This window comes from Cyrtonyx montezumae, unplaced genomic scaffold (genome assembly GCF_038088225.1).
Source record: "Cyrtonyx montezumae isolate F1298 unplaced genomic scaffold, pur_monq_1.0 scaffold_34, whole genome shotgun sequence".
Taxonomy (NCBI): Eukaryota; Metazoa; Chordata; class Aves; order Galliformes; family Odontophoridae; genus Cyrtonyx; species Cyrtonyx montezumae.
Window position 1 is genome coordinate 452,304 of NW_027072039.1, and position 19,656 is coordinate 471,959.

Here is a 19,656-nt window from a genome sequence, read left to right on the forward strand (position 1 = left end):
ATCTAGGTCATCAATAAAGATATTAAACAAGATGGGCCCCAAAACTGACCCTTGGGGGACACCACTCGTAACAGGAATACTGCTCATCCTCATTATATTGTGTGAGTACTATACTTTCAGGGTATTCACCCTATAATTGGTGAGCCAGGAAGGCTTGGAAAAAAAATAATCGACTGATATTTCTTCCATTTGGAGTAACATCAAATGGAGCAGGGGGGAGAACATTCCTCCCCTAGAACAAATTTTCCCAGGTCAGATCCCAGGACTTACAGGTCACTCTATTATGGCTTAGCTACTATTGTTGAAAAATGGGGACCTTTGCAGGTTATGGGGGCTGTTTCTCCTTCTTCGGCCTGTTTAATGGATTGTTTCCAAGGTTTAGATAAGGGTGTAATTATTACAAAGGAGCACCAGCTAGCTGCATCTACTGTGGCTTGGCCCCTGGTAATGGGACTACACCAAACGGAAATAACAAATAACAACAGAGAGTGTGAGAACTAGCTATTAAGAGACAACTGTATCGAGAAATTAGAACAGCAATTGGGCATGTTAACAACCAAAAAACCGGACTAAATGCCCCAACAAAGCAAATACATACCGTTTACGTCGAGGACGCTCAGGTCCCTGAGATAACAGATCTGGGTACCTCAGAGAGCAAGGTCTCTAAATCAGATCTCAAAGCTCTATCTATGATGGATCCCTTTGAGATCCACCCTATTATAACACACACACACACACACACACACAAAAAAAAAGTACAAGACAGACCAGCAGTGATGCTCCCTGCTGGAATATACTTGCATGTGACAGCTTGCCCATATATGGTGAAAGTGATGGACCTAGTACAACGATTCCATCAAAAGCCTAGGGAAAGCATATCATCATGGCTACTATGACTATGGGATGCAGGAGCTGAAAGTGTATTAGTTAATGGGACAGAAATGTCCAAGCTAACATCTATAACCATACACGAGCCCTGAGGCAAAGATTATATGCTGCTGTCCTGTATAATGAAAACCACTCTAATATAGACTGGTTGATGGTGGTATGCCATCTAACATGGCCTAAGAAAACAGACATATTGCTTTGTACTGGTTTATGGTCCTCTATGGAGTACCTCCAAATGTACATTTGAGAATTGGGTATGAGGGAGGCCATGTATTCTGACACAGTTGAAAGTCCAGACACAGAAAAATTTACGGCAGGTATGAGAGACTTGATATTGCAGCAGGCCCCTTCTCATCTTTATGGGGCATTGGTCTCCATACTAAATCCTTTAGTAGCTTCAGAGGCCATTATCCAACAAGTGGCCCAACTGGTAGCAGACCTGGGTGAAATGGAACGCATCAGAACTAGGCGCAATGTCTGCATGGTGGAGGAAGTCGAGGCTCTCCCAATTAGAACCCAGAAGACTGCCCCATGGTGTAAGAGACTATTATTTTATACCATTTCCTCAAAGTTTGCTGATGAACATGTCCGAACATGTCCAAGAAAGTCCTGGGCAAGGGTTGCGAAATCCTTTGTCTAAGGGAGAAGCAGATGGGCATGTCCTGGGGCAACGAAAGAGAGATAAGCTGCAGCTCAGTGGCCACTGAACACTCTTTTGTGTGGTACTTATCTCCATGGGGAGATAACCAACTCAGGAGATGCTTGCCTGGCTTGCTAGCATGGGATTTGCCACATAGGCAAGAAAAATGGAGGATAAAAGAGGGATCGAGCACCATGAGATTGTTGTTGGGTTGGGTGTTCTTCCATCGGAAACCTCATGAGCTGATTCCCTGCTGCTGAACTCCTTCCTGGGCCTGCTGCCTGAGACATGCTGCTTTCTCCTGGACCTCGCCACTCCTTCGAGGTGTTCTACCATCTGAACCCTCAGGAGCTGATCACTGTTCGCTGCTTCTACAGCGCTGACCCCTCGCTGCTTCTCTGGTGCTGGCTGACGCTGTTCCTGGACTTTCCCCATGCTGCTTCTCCTGTACTGACCCAGTGCCGCTTCTCCGGGACAACTGCTTGCTGCTCAAGGCTGCCCGTCGCTGCTGCTGTTCTCCCTGCTTCTGCCATCCCTGCTCTTCTGCCTCGGACTGTCGGAGCCGCTTGCAACCGGACCGCCCCTAGGATCCTGGCTGGTGACTATCCCTGCGTTGTACTAAGCCTTGCTTCTTTCCTATCTTTCCTATCACTTGCCTTCCCTTCCCCATCACCTTAACAGTGTCCGCCTTCCCCATCTCCCTGGTCAGTATTGGTAATAAACTGGTTGGACCAACATTTGAAACGTTGCTTCTTAATCTCACGCCAAGTATACACATAATCTAAGAACCTCATCTCCCTCCTTTATATTGGAGCGTGACACATGGACATCCCGATCAAGCCTCATATGGGTGTCTTGGAAAACAATGTTCAATGATCTTATATGGGCTAGGGCGGAATTATAAGACCTGCACACAGCCCATACAATTCCTCCATATGGCCAATGCGAAAGTCGGATGGAATATGGAGAATGCTAGTGAATTATAGGGAATTGAATAAGGAAACACGGCCGTACCCAATATTTTTTCCCCAATGAACACACTCAGTAGGGAAATAAAAACCTACCATTGTTTCCTACATTTGGCAAATGCATTCTTCAGTATTCTGATGGCTAAAGAATCGCAAGACCAATTTGTGTTTACATGGGGAGGCAGGCAGTGGACCTTTCAGGTCCTGCCACAGGGGTATGTGCATTTGCCAATGTATTGTTGTAACTTGGTTACTCGGAGAAAACCTAATAATGTAGATCTATATCACTACACTGATGATCTTTTGTTAACATCCGACTCACTGGAGGGTTGGTAGGAGAGGTGGCAGATTCATTAATCTGTAAAATTTCTCGGGTAGTCTGATCAGGAAAGACCAAAGTACTACCCAGTGCCATCATATATAAGGTTCAGGCATTCCCAGTCCCTACAACACAAAAGCAGCTGCAAGAATTTCTAGGTATATTGGGATATTTGTGTTCCTTTATACCTCATTTAGCGCAGCTGCTGAGACCTTTGGATAGACTCACAAAAAAGGGCCAATTATGGTATTGGAGGAGAACAGAACAGGATGCCATCCAACAAGCAAAACAGGCAGTTAAACAAGCCCAGGCATTGGGTATATTTGGTCCTACCCTCCCAGATGAATTGGATGTTCATGTTACTCAGGATGGCTTTGGCTGGGGCCTGTGGCAACACCAGAGTTCTGTTTGGCCCCCCATTGGTTTCTGGTCTCAGGTCTGGCATGGAGCAGAAGAGAGGTATAGTATGATTGAAAAACAGCTGGAGTTTTCCATCTGCAGTGCTTCCCCATAATATGATATGATCCATCTATGAACAGGGTAAATTTCATTTTCTGGCAATTCATTGTATGGTGGAGCCTCTTTAGCATGCGATACATCTCCTGGTGATGTTTCAAACTTGTTACCTTCAGGCCAGTCCATGATCACTTCCTGGATGACTGAGGTTCCCCATTAGAGCTCATTTTGTAATGAGTTGTTATGGTTTTATGATTTTTGTTGTATTATTGATATTCCACATCATAACATCATGTAGTGCATTTGGAGTTAAGGAGTTAATGCTCCAGCTCTGTGGATCCTCGATAGTTCTGGGTGTACCTGTCTCAGAAGAGAAGAACTACATTCCCCAGAGGACTTTGCAATGCTTTGCATTTTTACATATTTCCGCCCAGAGGGAAAGATAAAAACTGTCTGTGGTCACGGGACTCTCTCTTCCCTTCAGGACCGAGCTGGGCAGTGGGTGTTTGTTGCAGCCGTCCGCCTTCAGCGTTAGCGTAAGGCCTTAGGTTTATCGGACACTCTCTCTCTCTCTCTCTCTCTTATTTTATTTGATTCATTAGCCTCAATTCCTATTATATTATATTGTGTTATTTTCCTTTCTGATATCTTATTTAGTAAATTAGCTTTCCCCCTCAGATCGTTGCCGCTGTTTTGTTCTTAGGCCCATCTCCCTTCTTCTTTTTCCCCTTTCCACTTTCCCGGGGTGTGGGCCCGTGGGTCCCCTGCCTCAATTGTCACAGTACCGGGTCAAACTGTCCCGCAAACCGGTGACATGAGTGCAATCCACTTACTCCAATTGGCATCAGTAGCATGATGAGTAGAACAAACCTTTCCTTTAAACATCCAGTTCAGCAATGGCAGTTGAGGTGTTAGAAGGAGCTGCGTAACAGTACCAGTTACTTTGAAGGCAGCCTGAACCCCCTCATATTCAGTTAAGATCTCCTTCAAAGTTGGACTGTAGCACTCTTTGGACCCCTTGTATGCTCAACTCCAGAATCCATGGGGTTGGCTTCTGGTCTCTCCTGACAATCTTTGCCACAGACTCCAAGTGGGACCTTTCTCTCCAGCAGCAGTGTAGAGGATGTTCTTTACATCGTGTGCTATCTGTATTGGCGGTTATACACAGATAAGACTTAGGTACTGAACATAAGGAACTTAAAAATAAACCAGTGTGTTCTAAGGTACAGAATGGCCCCTAGTCCTCTATGCAATAGTTTTACAATGGAGTAGAGATTCTTGAGTGCCCCCATCCTCCACCAATAATTGTCAGTGTTATGCATGACATGGACACAAGGAAAAAAGTGGGAGAGAGGGAATGAAGACACCACATGATTTAAGATTGCTTGCTCAGTTGCTGCTAACACCTACTCGATTCACTTTATGAGAAAAGGAGTGGGATAAAGGTGTGTAGAATCTACTTGCATCTTTTGTGGGTCATCCTAATGCAGCTGGGATTGTTTAGTCTGGAGAAGAGGAGGCTCAGAGGAGACCTTATTGCACTCTACCACTTCCTGAAGGGGGGTTGTGGTGAGGAGGGGGTGGGCCTCTTCTCCCTGATAAACAACGACAGGATGAGAGGGAATGGCCACAAGTTGCGCCGGGGAAGATTTAGATTAGACCTGAGGAAGCATTTCTTTTCTGAAAGAGTGGTCAGGCACTGGAATGGCCTGCCTAGGGAGGTGGTTGAGGCACCATCCCTAGCGCTGTTCAAGAAGCGTTTAGATGAGGTGCTAAAGGATTTAATTTAGTAGTTGGGTAGAGATAGTGATAGGAGGATGGTTGGACTAGATGATCTTATAGGTCCTTTCCAACCTTATGAACTTATGAACTTATGAGCTCTAGTGAATCTTACAATCAGACAACTAATGGGAATGGGACCATACACAATTCCTGCTAGCCAAGCCCGAGACTGCCTGAGAGAAGCCCTATATGGAACTTGGGACACAGCTCAGCAGGCATTCCTTAAGGTCCCTGATGCACATAAACCTCAAAAGGCTTTCAGATCCATCATTCAAGAATCAAAAGAGCCATACATGCAGTTTGTTGACCGCCTTAAGCAAGCACTCAAATGCCAAATTGATAATCCACAAGCTCATGAAACTTTACTTTTGAAACTTGCTGTTGAAGTGGTTGAAGTGTGTAACCACATTGGGACAAAAGAACATCAATATGAGGCTATGGCCACAGCTCTTGCAGCTATAAAAGGTCCCTCTGAGTTTGCAGAAGTTTGCTATGGCTGTGGCAAACCTGGCCACCTTATAAGGGACTTCTTAGCTATGAATGGAGACAAGTCTGAAGCTTCTACTTTGTGTCCACAGTAAGGGATGGCACTTGGCTAACAAATGTTGCTCTAAGTATGATTCTGAAGGTCACCTAATCCAGGGAAACCGGTTCCAGAGCACAGGACGGCTACGCGCTTTGACACAAATTCTTCAGCTGCCTCTGCAGATGCCATCACAAATACTGCCACCACAGATGTCCCATGGAGCATCTCCTCAAATCTTTGCCCAGCAAGCACAGTCAGTACCAGAATGGACTTGGCAACCTCAGTCATAGTAACATTGCTCGATTCTACTGTTCATTTACTCCCTACAGAGGTCTTAGGACCACCAGGACCCCAAAAAAGTGCCTTATTAATAGGGAGATCCTCAAATAACCTTTTGAGACTTTTTGTCCTCCCTGGAGTTATAGACTCAGACTCTGTTGGGGAAATTAAAATTATGGCTTGGATGCCCTTTCCACCTTGTACTGTCCCTAAGGGGACCTGCATCATACAGTTAATTCCCTTCCCCCATGAATCGATATCTATTGCAGGGGAACACAAAGAAAGGGTGGGAGGATTTGGTTTTACAGGAACACCACAAATATTATGGGTACAGACAATTTCTGATGACGTCCTACTTGCAAATGTACCTTGTAGCTACAGGAGCAACAGATAACACTCACTGGTATTATAGATACTGGATACTGCTGATGTAACTGTCATCTCTCAAGCTAAGTGACCTCCTACTTGAGCCCTCACTGAGGTACCCCAAGCCCTCATTGGAATAGGAGGGAGCAGTCACAGTTATCAAAGTCGCAATCTAATTCAGGTGACAGGATCAGAGGGCCACATAGCTTCTGTTAAGCCATTTGTTTTGCCTGTACCTATGGTATTATGGGGATGAGATGTACTTTCTCAATGAGGTCTCAAAATTCTGTCCGATTTTTGATGAGGGCCATTGAGGTTCATGACACCCTGAAATTAACCTGGAAAACTATGACACCTGTCTGGGTGGATTGATGGCACCTGCCACTGATTAAATTGCATGCACTCACTGACCTTGTCCAAGAATAACTTCAAAAGGGGCATACAGTCCCCTCCACCAGTCCTTGGAATTCTCCTGTATTTGTAATTAGGAAACAAACTGGCAAGTGGTGTTTGCTCCAAGACCTCTGCAAAATTAATTCCATAATGGAGGAAATGGGGGCCTTACAGCCTAGTCTCCCATCTCCTACAATGATCCCTTGAGATTGGCATTTGACAGTCATTGATTTAAGGACTGTTATTTCAACATTCCTTTGCATACCAATGATGCTCCTAAATTTGCCTTTTTCATCCCTAGCACTAACATGCAAACACCCTTGCAAAGATATCACTGGGTTGTACTTCCCCAAGGAATGAGAAACAGTCCTACTATTTGTCAGTGGTTTGTTGCAAGGATCCTCAGCCCCATTCACCAAAAAATGCCTGCTGCCTTATTATATCATTATATGGATTACATTCTTATAGCAGCAGAAAAAGAGGAGGTAATGGAGGAAGCCATAGCCCTTGTCATTGTTGCTGTACTGGTTGGCTGAAGAATTTAGTGAAAACGGGAATTTATATTTTAGCTGTATTGTTGATTTTGATTATTTGTTTGCCTTGTATTTTACAATGTGTTCAATAACTGATAGACAAGTCTATGAAGAGAATCTTACTGGTGGAACAGAAAGGGGGAGATGTGGAGATACAGTTAGAGAGCAGGACAGGAAGCACTGCTCAGCTTCTAACTACCGACATAGGTTTATTAGCCATTATAGGCCACAAACCTTGGCAAGAGAAAGTAGGATAAGAGAATGTTTAGTATGAGGTGTACTGTACGCACCTGGTTTGCTTGGAACAAGGCATTGATCAAACAATGGCACTTAATCACAATAACTGCTTTTCAACCATGCTGTATCTTTCTTCTGCTCTGTGCCAAACCTGTGACCAGAACCCAATTGGGGTTTGAATGGAACTCTGGTGCTGCCACAGACCCCAGCCTCTTGAGTTACATGCACATCTAGATCGGCTGGAAGGGTTGGATTGAATATACCCAGCACCTGGTCCTGTTTAACAGCTATTTTTGCCTGCTGGAAGGCCTCTTGCTCCATTCTACCCTAATCCCATACTTGGCCTTTTTTTGTTGTCAAAAGTTTATGGGCAGGTTCAGCCCAGTTCCGTGACGATTGGTGCGGGGGACCCACAGACCCACATCCCAGGAAAGGGAAAAGGGGGAAAGGGAAAAGGGAGATGGGCCTAGAAACAAAAAAGCGGCAATGACCTGAGGAGGAAAGCTAATTTACTAAATAAGACATTGGAAAGCAAAATAACAATATAATACAATATAATTGGAATTAAAGCTAATAAATCAAATAAAATGAGCAAGAGAGAGTGTCCAATAAACCGAAGGCCTTATGCTAACGCTGAAGACGAGACAGCAGAGAGCACCCACTGCTGAGTCGATCCCAAAGGGAAGAGAGTGTCCCGTGACCACAGACAGCTTTTATCTTTCCCTCTGAGCATAAACACGTAAAAACGCAAAGCATTGCAAAACCCTCTGGGGAATGTAGTTCTTCTTCTCTTCTGAGACAGGTATACCTGGAACTATCGATGTTCCATGGAGCTGGAGCATTAACTCTTTAACTCCAAATGCACTACATGATGTTATGATGTGGAATACCAGTACCAAAAATCAAAAAAACATGACATTTGTTAATAGATATAGAGGTTTTAGGAGTTGTGCTAAGTGGGGTATTAAGGATCGCCAGTATCCTAATATACCCAAGAACTCCTGCAACTGTTTTGGTGTTGTGGGAACTGGGAACACTTGAATCTTATCTATGATTGCGCTGGGTAAGACCTTAGTCTTACCTGACCAGATAACGCCCAGGAATTTAACTGATATCCCTGGTCCTTGTACTTTCTGTGGGTTTATAGCCCATCCTTTTTCCTGTAAATAAGTAGTTAACGATGGTACTGCCTTCTCTAATGCCTCAATTGAATTAGATGTCAGAATCAGATCATCAATGTAATGGTACATTTTGACCTGCCTGAGGAGGTTTATGTTTTTTCAATGGCACCATGAAGTCTTCTACATTCCATGTATCTTGCAGAAATGCGTTCTATAAATCGAATTCCTTCCCTTTTGGGGGAGGATTGGAATCTTTGATTCTTGGGCAAGTGTTTCCAGAGTTGTAATAATACCTGATTAGCCTGTCCATCAATCTTTTCAAATTGAACTCCTGATCTTATCGGGTCATTAAGCATCTGTTTCCTCTAATGGGTCCAGATTTGATAACCTTAGAGGCTGGTCTCCCAGGTCACAGTGGTGGATGGATCTCTGACCTTTCTACCACCATTTGGACACTACGCCTAGCCCGCAGGCACTCTGTCTCCCCCAGATCTGACACCAATTGGGCAGCCTGTTGTATGATGGCCTCTGAGGCCACTAGGGGGTTCAGTATGGATACCAAAGTACCATACTGATGAGGTGGAGCTTGCTGCAGGTTGAGATCTCTCATTCCTGCTGAGAATTTCATCAGGTCTGGGCTCTCAGAATCTTCATAGATTGCCTCTCTCATACCCAGTTCCCAAATATAATTTTGCAAGTCTTCCATAGAAGACCATAGACCTGTATTTAATGGGATGTCAGTTTTGTTTGGCCATGTTATACGGCACACAGCTGTTAACCATTTGATTAATGAATGATTTTCATCATTATGTTGGACAGTGGCATATAGCCTCTGTCTGAGGGCAGGGTGAGTAGTAATGGATGCCAGTTTTGAAATTTCTGGCCCATTTACCTTAACACCTTCTGCCCCCAAGTCCCATAAACAGAGCAGCCATGGTGGTACACTCTCTCTTGGTTTTTGTCTAAACCATTGTACTAGATCCATCAATTCAGCTGCTGTATATGGGCGAGCTGTTACATGTAAAGTGCTGTGGGCAGGGGCCTACTGGTCAGGGGGCAGCCCCACTGGTCTCTCCTGTGTTGTTGCTTTTTTTAAATAAGTCAGATATAGAGTGAAACTTCTTAAACCTGATGAAATACCAAACTAAAGTGAGAACTGATTTAGAAGATGTACCCCTAGGCAAGGGAGAGATGCTGTTTGTAAATGGATCCTCAAGAGTGCTGCAAGAAAAAAGGAATAACAGTTATGCAGTTGTTGATGGGAGGAGGAGTGAGATAAAAGACACAGGCTGGCTGCCTAATAACTGCATTGAAACTTCTAAAAGGGATAGAGGAAACAATATACTGATTCAAGGTATGCTTATGGGGTGATTCACACATTGGGAAAGGTAGAAGAGGAACAAGGGTTGATTAATAGTAAAAGGAAAAAATTGGTCTGTGAGGAGCTTATTAGACTAGTCCTGGAAAACTTAATGCTACCTGCAGAAATTGCAATGGTTTATGTGAAAGGGCATCAGAAGGAGAACTCTGCTATTACCCTAGGGAATCAACTAGCAGATGAGAAGGCCTGAGAAGCAGCCTTGCAGCCAGAAGTCACCATGAATCAATTCACACCTGAGATGCCTTCTCTGTCAGACAGACTGATACTCAGTGAAGGAGGCTTTTACAAGGTCAGGAACAAAGGAGTTTGAAGGAAAGTGGATACTCCTTGATGAAAGAGAAATGTTGAATAAAAAAGTGATAAGAGAAATTTTAGCTATCTTACATCAAGGAAGTAATTCACAGAATCACAGTTGGAAAGGACCTCTAGAGATCATCTAGTCCAACCCCCCTGCCAAAACAGGCTCCCTAGACTAGGTTGCACAGGTAGAAGTCCAGGCAGGTCTTGAACGTCTCCAGAGAAAGATACTCCAAAAGCTCTCTGGGCATTGGGGGGGTTCAGGCAATGTATGATGCTGTACTGCAGAAATATGGCTGTCTAGCAATGTATACAGTAGCTAAAGAAGTCTGTGAGAGGTGCATATTCAGTAAAAAATAAAAATAATAAGAAAGCCCTCTGGAAGCAACCCTTGGGCAGGTGAAACCCAGGACTAAGACCATTCCAAAGGGTCCAGGTCAATTTCACTAAGTTGCCCAAGGAGGGAAGGGATAAATACTTATTGGTCATGGTGGAACACCTAACAGGTTGGGTAGAAGTTTTCCTTTAAGTTCTTCTACAGCCATGGTAGTGGCTAAAATCATCCTGGAACAAATAATTCCCAGGTATAGGATTGTTGAGAATATAGATTCTTAAGAGGGAAGTTATTTCACCTCCTGGGTTCTACAAAGTCTAATGACAGGATTAGGTGTATCTTGGGAATTCCATGCCCCATGGAACCCCTCATCATTCAGGAAGATAGACTGAATCAGTGTTTCAGGATATGTTTGCTTCTGTGAGACAGGATGTCTCAGGAGCAGAGGCAAGCAAACTATGGACTCAGAGCAGCACAGAGAGTTACGTGTTTTAGTAAACATACACTCACACAGGCATCCATTTTAAATAGTCTCAGTAAGTGGCAAGCAGAAACTCCCTAAGCAAGCACACTATTACTTACTGACCCTTGAGAGACAGTGAACTACCAAAAAGGAGAGGGAGAAGGAACATAGATTCATAGATTCATAGATACGTTAGGTTGGAAAGGACCTACAAGATCATCTAGTCCAACCATCCTCCTATCACCATCCCTACCCATTAAGTTACTATATCAAATCCCTTAGCACCTCATCTAAACGCTTCTTGAACAGTGCTATGGATGGTACCTCAACCACCTCCCTAGGCAGGCCATTCCAGTGCCTGACCACTCTTTCAGAGAAAAAATGTTTCCTTAGGTCTAATCTAAATCTTCCCCGGCGCAACTTGTGGCCATTCCCTCTCATCCTGTCATTATTTATCAGGGAGAAGAGGCCCACCCCCTCCTCACCACAACCCCCCTTCAGGAAGTGGTAGAGTGCAATAAGGTCTCCTCTGAGCCTCCTCTTCTCCAGACTAAACAATCCCATCTCACTCAGCCGCTCCTCGTATGACTTGTGCTCCAGACCCCTCACCAGTTTTGTTGCCCTTCTCTGAACACGCTCCAGGGCCTCAATGTCTTTCTTCTAGTGAGGGGCCCAAAACTGAACACAGTACTCGAAGTGCGGCTGCACCAGAGCTGAGTACAGGGGGATGATCACCTCCCTGCTCCTGCTGGCTACGCTATTTCTAATACAGGCCAGGATGCCGTTGGCCTTCTTGGCCACCTGGGCACACTGCCAGCTCATGTTAAGCCGAGCATCAACCAACACCCCCAGGTCCTTTTCCTCACTACGTTCTTCAAGCCATTCTGCCCCAAGCCTATAGCATTGCATGGGGTTATTGTGGCCAAAGTGCAGGACCCGGCACTCGGCCTTATTGAACCTCATCCCATTGAGGTCAGCCCAGCTATTCAGCCTATCCAGATCCCTCTGAAGGGCCTCTCTACCTTCAGGCAGATCAACAGTGACAGAGAGACAGACACTTTGGATTTTTTGACCATGGGGCAGTTTACTTGGCTCCTGGCCTATTATCTGCTGATGGAATGCACCTGTCTCAAAGAGGGAAACGAATCCTAGCACAGAAGCTAGCTGGACTCATTGAGAGAGCTTTAAACTAGCTGTGACGGGGGAAGGGGATAAAACAGGGCTCACCAGTAAAGAGCCTAAGGAGGCTGTGCTGGAGAAAGGGGTGAGGCAGATATCTCAGCTGAAGTGCATCTATACGAATGCACACAGCATGGGCAATAAACAAGAAGAGCTTGAAGCCATTGTGAGGCAGGCTAACTATGACCTTGTGGCTATTACAGAAACATGGTGGGACCTCTCCCATGACTGGAATACTGGGATTGATGGCTACAAGCTCTTCAGAAGGGATAGACAGGGAAGAAAGGGTGGTGGCATAGCTCTCTATATCAGAGTGTTTTGATGTTGAAGAGCTTGAGGTTGGAAATGATAAAGAAGAGTCTCTATGGATAAGGATCAGGGGGATGGTCTGTAGGGGTGACATCGTGGCGGGGGTCTGCTATAGACCGCCCAGTCAGGATGATGAAATAGACGAGGTGTTCTATAAACAACACGTAGATGTTGCACGATGGCCAGCACTCGTTCTCATGGGGGACTTCAACTTCCCTGACATATGCTGGAAATATAATACTGCGCAGAGGAAGCAGTCCTTGAGATTTCTAGAATGTGTGGATGATTGCTTCCTGACACAGCTGGTGCAAGAGCCTACCAGGGGAGATGCCTTGCTAGACCTGCTCTTCACTAACAGGGAAGGACTAGTAAGAGATGTGAAGGTTGGAGATTGTCTTGGCCAGAGTGACCATGAAATGGTGGAGTTTGCTATTCTTGGTGATGTCAAGAGGGTGACTAGCAAAACTGCTACCTTGGACTTCCGGAGGGCAGACTTTGACCTGATCAAGATGCTTGTTGCAGGGGTCCCTTGGGACTCGCTCCTAAGGGGTAAAGGGGTCCAGGAAGCCTGGATGCTCCTCAAGATGGAAATCTTAAAGGCACAGGAGCAGGCTGTCCCGGAGTCCTGTAAGTCGAGCCGGAGGAGAAAAAGACTAGTGTGGATGAACCGGGAACTTTAGTTGAGACTGAGAGAAAAGAAGAGTCTATGTCCTCTGGAAGATGGGACAGGCTACTCGGGGAGACTACAGAGAAATTGCTAAGATCTGCAGGCAGAAAATTAGAAATGCTAAAGCCCAGCTTGAACTTAGACTGGCTACTGCTGTAAAGGACAACAGGAAACCCTTTTACAAATATAGTAACAGCAAGAGAAAAACTAGGGAAAATTTCTCTCCTTTACTCGAGGAGGCAGGGAATGTAACCACAGATGATAAGGAAAAGGCTGAGGTTCTCAATGCCTTCTTCACATCTGTCTTTAATAGACAGAGCAGTTGTCCACAGGGTACTTGCCCTGACCTGGAAGTCCGGGACGGGGCACATAATGCACCCCCTGTGATCCAAGCAGAGATGGTTAGAGACCTGCTCCTCCATCTGAACTGCCACAAGTCCATGGGACCAGATGGGATCCACCCAAGGGTGCTGAGGGAGCTGGCAGAGGTGATTGCCAAGCCACTTTCTGCCATCTATCAGCATTCCTGGTTATCTGGAGAGGTCCCACAAGATTGGAGGCTTGCCGATGCGACTCCCATCTACAAGAAAGGCAGTAAGGAAGACCTGGGGAACTACAGGCCTGTCAGCCTGACCTCGGTATCAGGGAAAGTTATGGAGCAGATGATCTTGAGGGAAATCACACGGCACGTGCATGGCAACCAGGGGATCAGACCCAGCCAGCACGGGTTCACAAAGGGCAGGTCGTGCTTGTCCAACCTCATCTCCTTCTATGACTGGGTGACCAGACTGGTAGATGAGGGAAAGGCTGTTGATGTAGTCTACCTGGACTTCAGCAAGGCCTTTGACACGGTCACCCACAGTATTCTCCTGAGGAAACTGGCAGCCCGTGGTGTGGACAGGTTCACTCTTCTCTGGGTGGAGAACTGGCTAGAGGGCCGTGCCTAGTGGGTAGTTGTAAATGGAGTTAAGTCCAGCTGGCGTCCTGTTACGAGTGGTGTCCCCCAAGGGTCAGTATTGAGGCCCATCTTGTGTAATATCTTTATTGATGACCTAGACGAGGGGATTGAGTGTACCCTCAGTAAGTTTGCAGATGACACCAAGTTGGAAGATGGACACCAAGCCCTCTGTCTGGTAGAGACCATTGCACAAAAAATAAAAAGAATAAAACAAATTAATTAATTAATAAAAATTAAAATAAATAAAGAAAAATAGTTTAAAATAATATATATATATATGAATGATAATAATAAAAATTAATTTAAAATATATGTATATATTAAGAAAATAATAAAATAAAATAAAACACAACACTGCAGACACAGAGACCAGCAATAAATAGGATGCATTCTCAAGAGAGGAGGAGGAGGGTTAGTAATCCTGCACCCTGCCACAGGAGCTCCCACATCTACACTGCAGCACAGTAAGGGGGTGGTACTCACGCGTAGATCACTCCTCCCTATGCCTGGTGAGCAGCGACAAGTCACAGACCTCCCTGAGGCCCTTTCAGAGCTGAGGGTGTGGGCGAGGGCGCCGTTGCCCTGGCAACGCCTACGCCACGTCAGCCTCTCGCAAGAGCTGCTGGGAGTTGAAGGGACTATCTGCTCTCACTAGGTTCGCCTGAGACAGGAACCTCCCGAAACCCCCTCCGTACCTCAAATTCTGCCACTGCAGCTCTGGCTGTGCCAATTCCAAAGCAGTTGATCTCGAGGACTGAGATCAACATGCTGGTGGTGAATTCAGTAAGTAGTGCCAGCAGAGTGTCCCCTGCTTCAAAGTGCACTTTTCCTCTCTCTCCCACCGTAGTCTCTCTTTTGCTTTTATTCTCCCCAGGGCCTGCATGGCTTTTTCCACATGCATGCAGTACTCGCGTGGCCAATACGTGATACAGAGACCAAGTGGAACACTTGCTTGCAAAACAAGTCCTTGCATGAATAAGATAAACTAGCAAGATCTACAAAACGAGATATTTGTGGCTGTAGCTGAAAATATCACTTCCCTTAAAATTGTCAGAATACTTTGTTCCATCCCAGGATCATTCTTCGTTCAGGGGCCTTTAAGGTCCCCAACACAATCAGACACTAAAAAAGTAGTTGTCTAAGTTGGTATTGGAAACTGTTATGGTTTTATGATTTTTGTTATATTATTGATATTCCACATCATAACATCATGTAGTATATTGGGAGTTAAAGAGTTAATGCTGTAGATGTGTGGATCAATAGTTCTGGGTATACCTGTCTCAGAAGAGAGGAAGAACTACATTCCTCAGAGGACTGTGCAATGCTTTGTATTTTTTACGTGTTTCTGCTCAGAGGGAAAGATAAAAACTGTCTGTGGTCATGGGACCGTCCCTCTTCCCTTCGGGATTGAGCTCGGCAGTGGGTGTTTGTTGCAGCTATCAACCTTCAGCGTTAGCGTAAGGCCTTCGGTTTATCGGACGCTTTCTCTCTTGCTCATTTTATTTGATTCATTAGCCTCAATTCCAATTATAGTGTATTATATTGTGTTATTTTGCTTTCTGACATCTTATTTAGTAAATTAGCTTTCCTCCTCAGATCGTTGCTGCTGTTTTGTTCTTAGGCTCATCTCCCTTCTCCTGTTTCCCTTTCCCCCTTCCACTTCCCCAGGGGGTGGGCCCGTGAGTCCCCTGCCTCAATTGTCACGGTACCAGGTCAAACGATCCCGCAAACCGCTGACAGAAACTAAACTGCCGTGGACTAAATGTTTACCTCTGGTGTTGCTAAGGATAAGAACTGCTCCCCAAAATGATTTTGGGGTCTCTCTATTTGAAGTGCTCTTTGAGTTGCTTTAACTTGGCAGGGAATATGGGGCCCCACAATTTGAAGCTACTTAAAACCACGTAACTGGGCTGTCTTCCTCTTTATCTCTCCTCAGGCTCCAGGAGCTATTGACTCAAACCCCACGACTAGAGTTCGTTGTTCACAGGTTTCAACCTGGAGACTGGGTGCTCCTCCAGACTTGGAGAAAGGCCAAGCTCCAACCCAAGTGGGACAAACCCTTCCAGGTTCTTCTGACTACAAAGGCTGTTGTTCAGACTGCTGAAAGAAGATGGACTCATTATACATGAATTAAAGGACAGGTTGAAGCCCCAGTGAATGATAAGTGGCAAGTACCATCTGTTGCAGCTCAAGATGTAGAGGCTGAAGTACCAAACAGATGATTCACTGGGTATATTTGATCCTACCCTTCCAGCCAAAATAGATGTCCATGTAAATCAGGACAGATTCAGCTGGGGCCTATAGCAGCACCAGAATTCTGTTTGAACCCTAGCTGGGTTCTGATCTCAGGTCTGGCATGAAGCAGAAGAGAGAGACAGTATGACTGAAAAACAGTGGCAGCCTACCCCACATTACAGGAGATAGAGATAATAACCCAAACAGCTGAAGTCATAGTAAAGATGACCTTGCTAATTCAGGGGTGGTTGAAAGATTTGACCCACCTTCCTAAGACAGGAGTGACCCAAATATGGACAGTGACAGCCAGAGGAGTAGTCTGTCTTCATCAACACTGAATGAAGAGCTTCAGGAGATCCTAGGTCCAGTGACATATCACAGTGATGCACCAGAAAAGATAATGGTCGCTCCACTGAAAATGAGTCCAGTTCAGGAAGGGACATTTCTCACTCCTTAAGATATCTGGTGTATGGGAACCGCTGAGTCATAATTTACTAAAATTGATCGCCAGTGCAATAATGTCCTCCTCCAACTGTGTAGGCAATTGGAGAAAAATCAAAAATCTCAAAATCACCCCAAAAGGACAGGAGCGAGAACTACTGAAAAATTACCAACAACATGGAACCTGGAAGATTTCCTGGTTCCCAGTAAAAGGAAAAAGCCTCCTCAGGTGACCCGGGCCACTATGCCAGAGCCATCTGAGGGAAAAGATATGGCAATCACACAGTTCATAGTGTGACAGGGGATGTTAGTCCCGGTGTAATAAGGGCCTCTAGATGGGACTGGAGGCCCTATGTTGAGTTCACAATTTTTTTATCCTGGAAATACATATACATTAGTGTCCAGGCAGTACAGAAAATATTGAGATACTATGTGAAACATGAGCCTACTGAAAAACTGCCTGCTGAAATTGTGCCAGATTACTAATATAAGACAGTATAGACTCATGGGGGGACAGAATGAAATATCAAGGACGGTGCAGGAACTAGAAAAAATGGGCATTATAAGAAGTGCACACAGCCCATATAATTCCCCCATATGGGCAGTGCGAAAGTCAGATGGAACATGGAAAATAACGGTGGATTATAGGGAACTGAATAAGGTCACGTGGCCCATTCATGCAGCCATACCCAATATTGCTTCCCTAATGGACACACTAAGTATGGAAATAGAAACCTACCATTGTGTATATACCTCTTCTGGGGATGATGTTCGAAACTTTTTATCTTCAGGCCAGTCCATGATCACTTCTAATATTCCTGATTTGGAAAATGCATTCCTCAGTATTCTGATTGCTGAAGAATTGCAAGACCAGTTTGCATTTACATGGGGAGGCAGGCAGTGGACCTTTCAGGTTCTGCCACAGACGTGCATTCACTAATATTGTCATAACTTTGTGGCGCGTGACCTAGCTAATTGGGGAAAACCTAATGGTGTTAACTTATACCACTATATTGATGATCTCTTGTTAACATCTGACTCAATGGAGGCAGTAGGACAGCTGACAGATTCATTTCATTGCCAGTCATTTTGTTTCCACTGCTGTAACCACCCCCATAAAGCAGTTGCCACCATCCAAGAGTCAGTATAAAGATACAGCATTGGCCACCTCTCATGTTCAGCCACATCTAAGGCCAGTTTGACAGCCTTTACCTCTGCAAATTGACTTGATTCTCCTTTTCCTTCAGTGGCCTCTGCAACTTGTCTTGTGGGGCTCCATACAGCAGATTTCCATCTGCGTTGCTTCCCCACAATACGACAGAATCCATCTGTGAACAGGGCAAATTTATTTTCATTTCCTGGTAATTCGTTGTATGGTGGTACCTCTTTAGCAAACAATACCTCTTCTGGGGATGATGTTCGAAAATTTTTATCTTCAGGCCAGTCCATGATCACTTCTAATATTCCTGAACGACTGAGGTTCCCCATCTGAGCTTGTTTAATCAGCACAGTCCACTTACTACAAGTGGCATCAGTAGCATGATGGGTAGAGGGAACCTTTCCTTTAAACGTTCAGATCAGGAATGGCAGTCGAGGTGCTGGAAGGAGCTGTTTCAGTTCTGATTACTTCAGAAGCAGCCAAATGCCCCCAATATCTGGTTAAGATCTCCTTCTCAGTTGGAGTGTAGCACTCTTCAGACCCCCTGTAGGCTCCACTCCATAATCCAAGGGGTTGGCCTCAGGTCTCACCTGAGGCCCTTTGCCACAGACTCCAAGTGGGACATTTCTCCCCAGCAGCAGTGTAGAGCAAAACCATACTGCTTCCACATTACCTTATAAAGGAGGCTAACAACAAAGAAAAAGCAAAAACAAACCGAACATGTCTTCTACAAAAGCATGTGTCTCTGTATTACTAGTGGGCAGAGACATGGCAGTGATTTTATTGATCACATCCATTGGGATGTGAAGATGTCCATCTTGACAATTTATTCCTAGAAACGTGTTGTGGTTTTGTGGTTTTGATGCCGGTATTCCACATCAGATCATCATGCAGCAGTTAAGGAGTTAATGCTGTTGGGAGCAGCAGAGGGGCGGAGCTCCGCACCAGATGCCAGGCGGCGCTCCGCACCAGATGCCAGGCGGCGCTCTGCCTGGGCGAGTTCCTCTAGGCTATCGTGGAGGTTCAGCACGTGTGCTTCCCCTGCAGTTCCTCCTTAACGTAAGCTCCCAGTTTTTGGTTTGGAAATTTTATCTCTCTCTCAATTATTCAATTTTATTATATTTAGTAAAGTTACCGTTCCTTCTCAGATCGTGCCGTTGTCTTCTTGTAGACCCATCTCTTCCCGCTGTTTCCCCCTCCCCCCAGAGTGCGCGGCTCTGCTCGGGCGGCCCTGTGGCCACTGACGCAGTTTCTATTTCTCTCCTCTTTCCCTTCTCGGTTTCCCTTGGGTCACTGTCACGGATAACACCGTGACAATTATTGGTGGAGGATGCGGGCAGTGCAGTATTTGTACTCCATTGTAAATCTGGTGCAGAGTGGACTAAGGGTTTTCATGTACCTTAGAGCATGCTGGCGTTTTTTTTAAGCTCCTCATGTTTAGCACTGGAGTCATATCTGCGTACAGATACTTTAGTGTGCTGATGGGGTTACATGCCTCCTGCCTAAACACCCTGGCTAATGTGAACGATTATACAGCATTTGGATTGGTTTCCAGTTACTCTTTTCATGTATTTACCTATGTTCAGGATGCCAGCCTGGCAACTGTGTTATCCATTTTCCTGAATGTGTTCTTTACAATAGGATTTTATATTGCATGGAGGAAGCCTTCCTCAAAACCAGAGTGTTGAATGGCAGGGAAGGTGGGAAAAATTAGGAAAGAAATTA

At 45.2% G+C, this 19,656-nt stretch overlaps 1 protein-coding gene across 1 annotated transcript in view; it reads right to left on the reverse strand.

The window, feature by feature from the left end:
- LOC136054130 (zinc finger SWIM domain-containing protein 6-like) overlaps nt 1-19,656 on the reverse strand; it is a 497,031-nt gene that overhangs the window by 243,666 nt on the left and 233,709 nt on the right. The window lies entirely within an intron of this gene.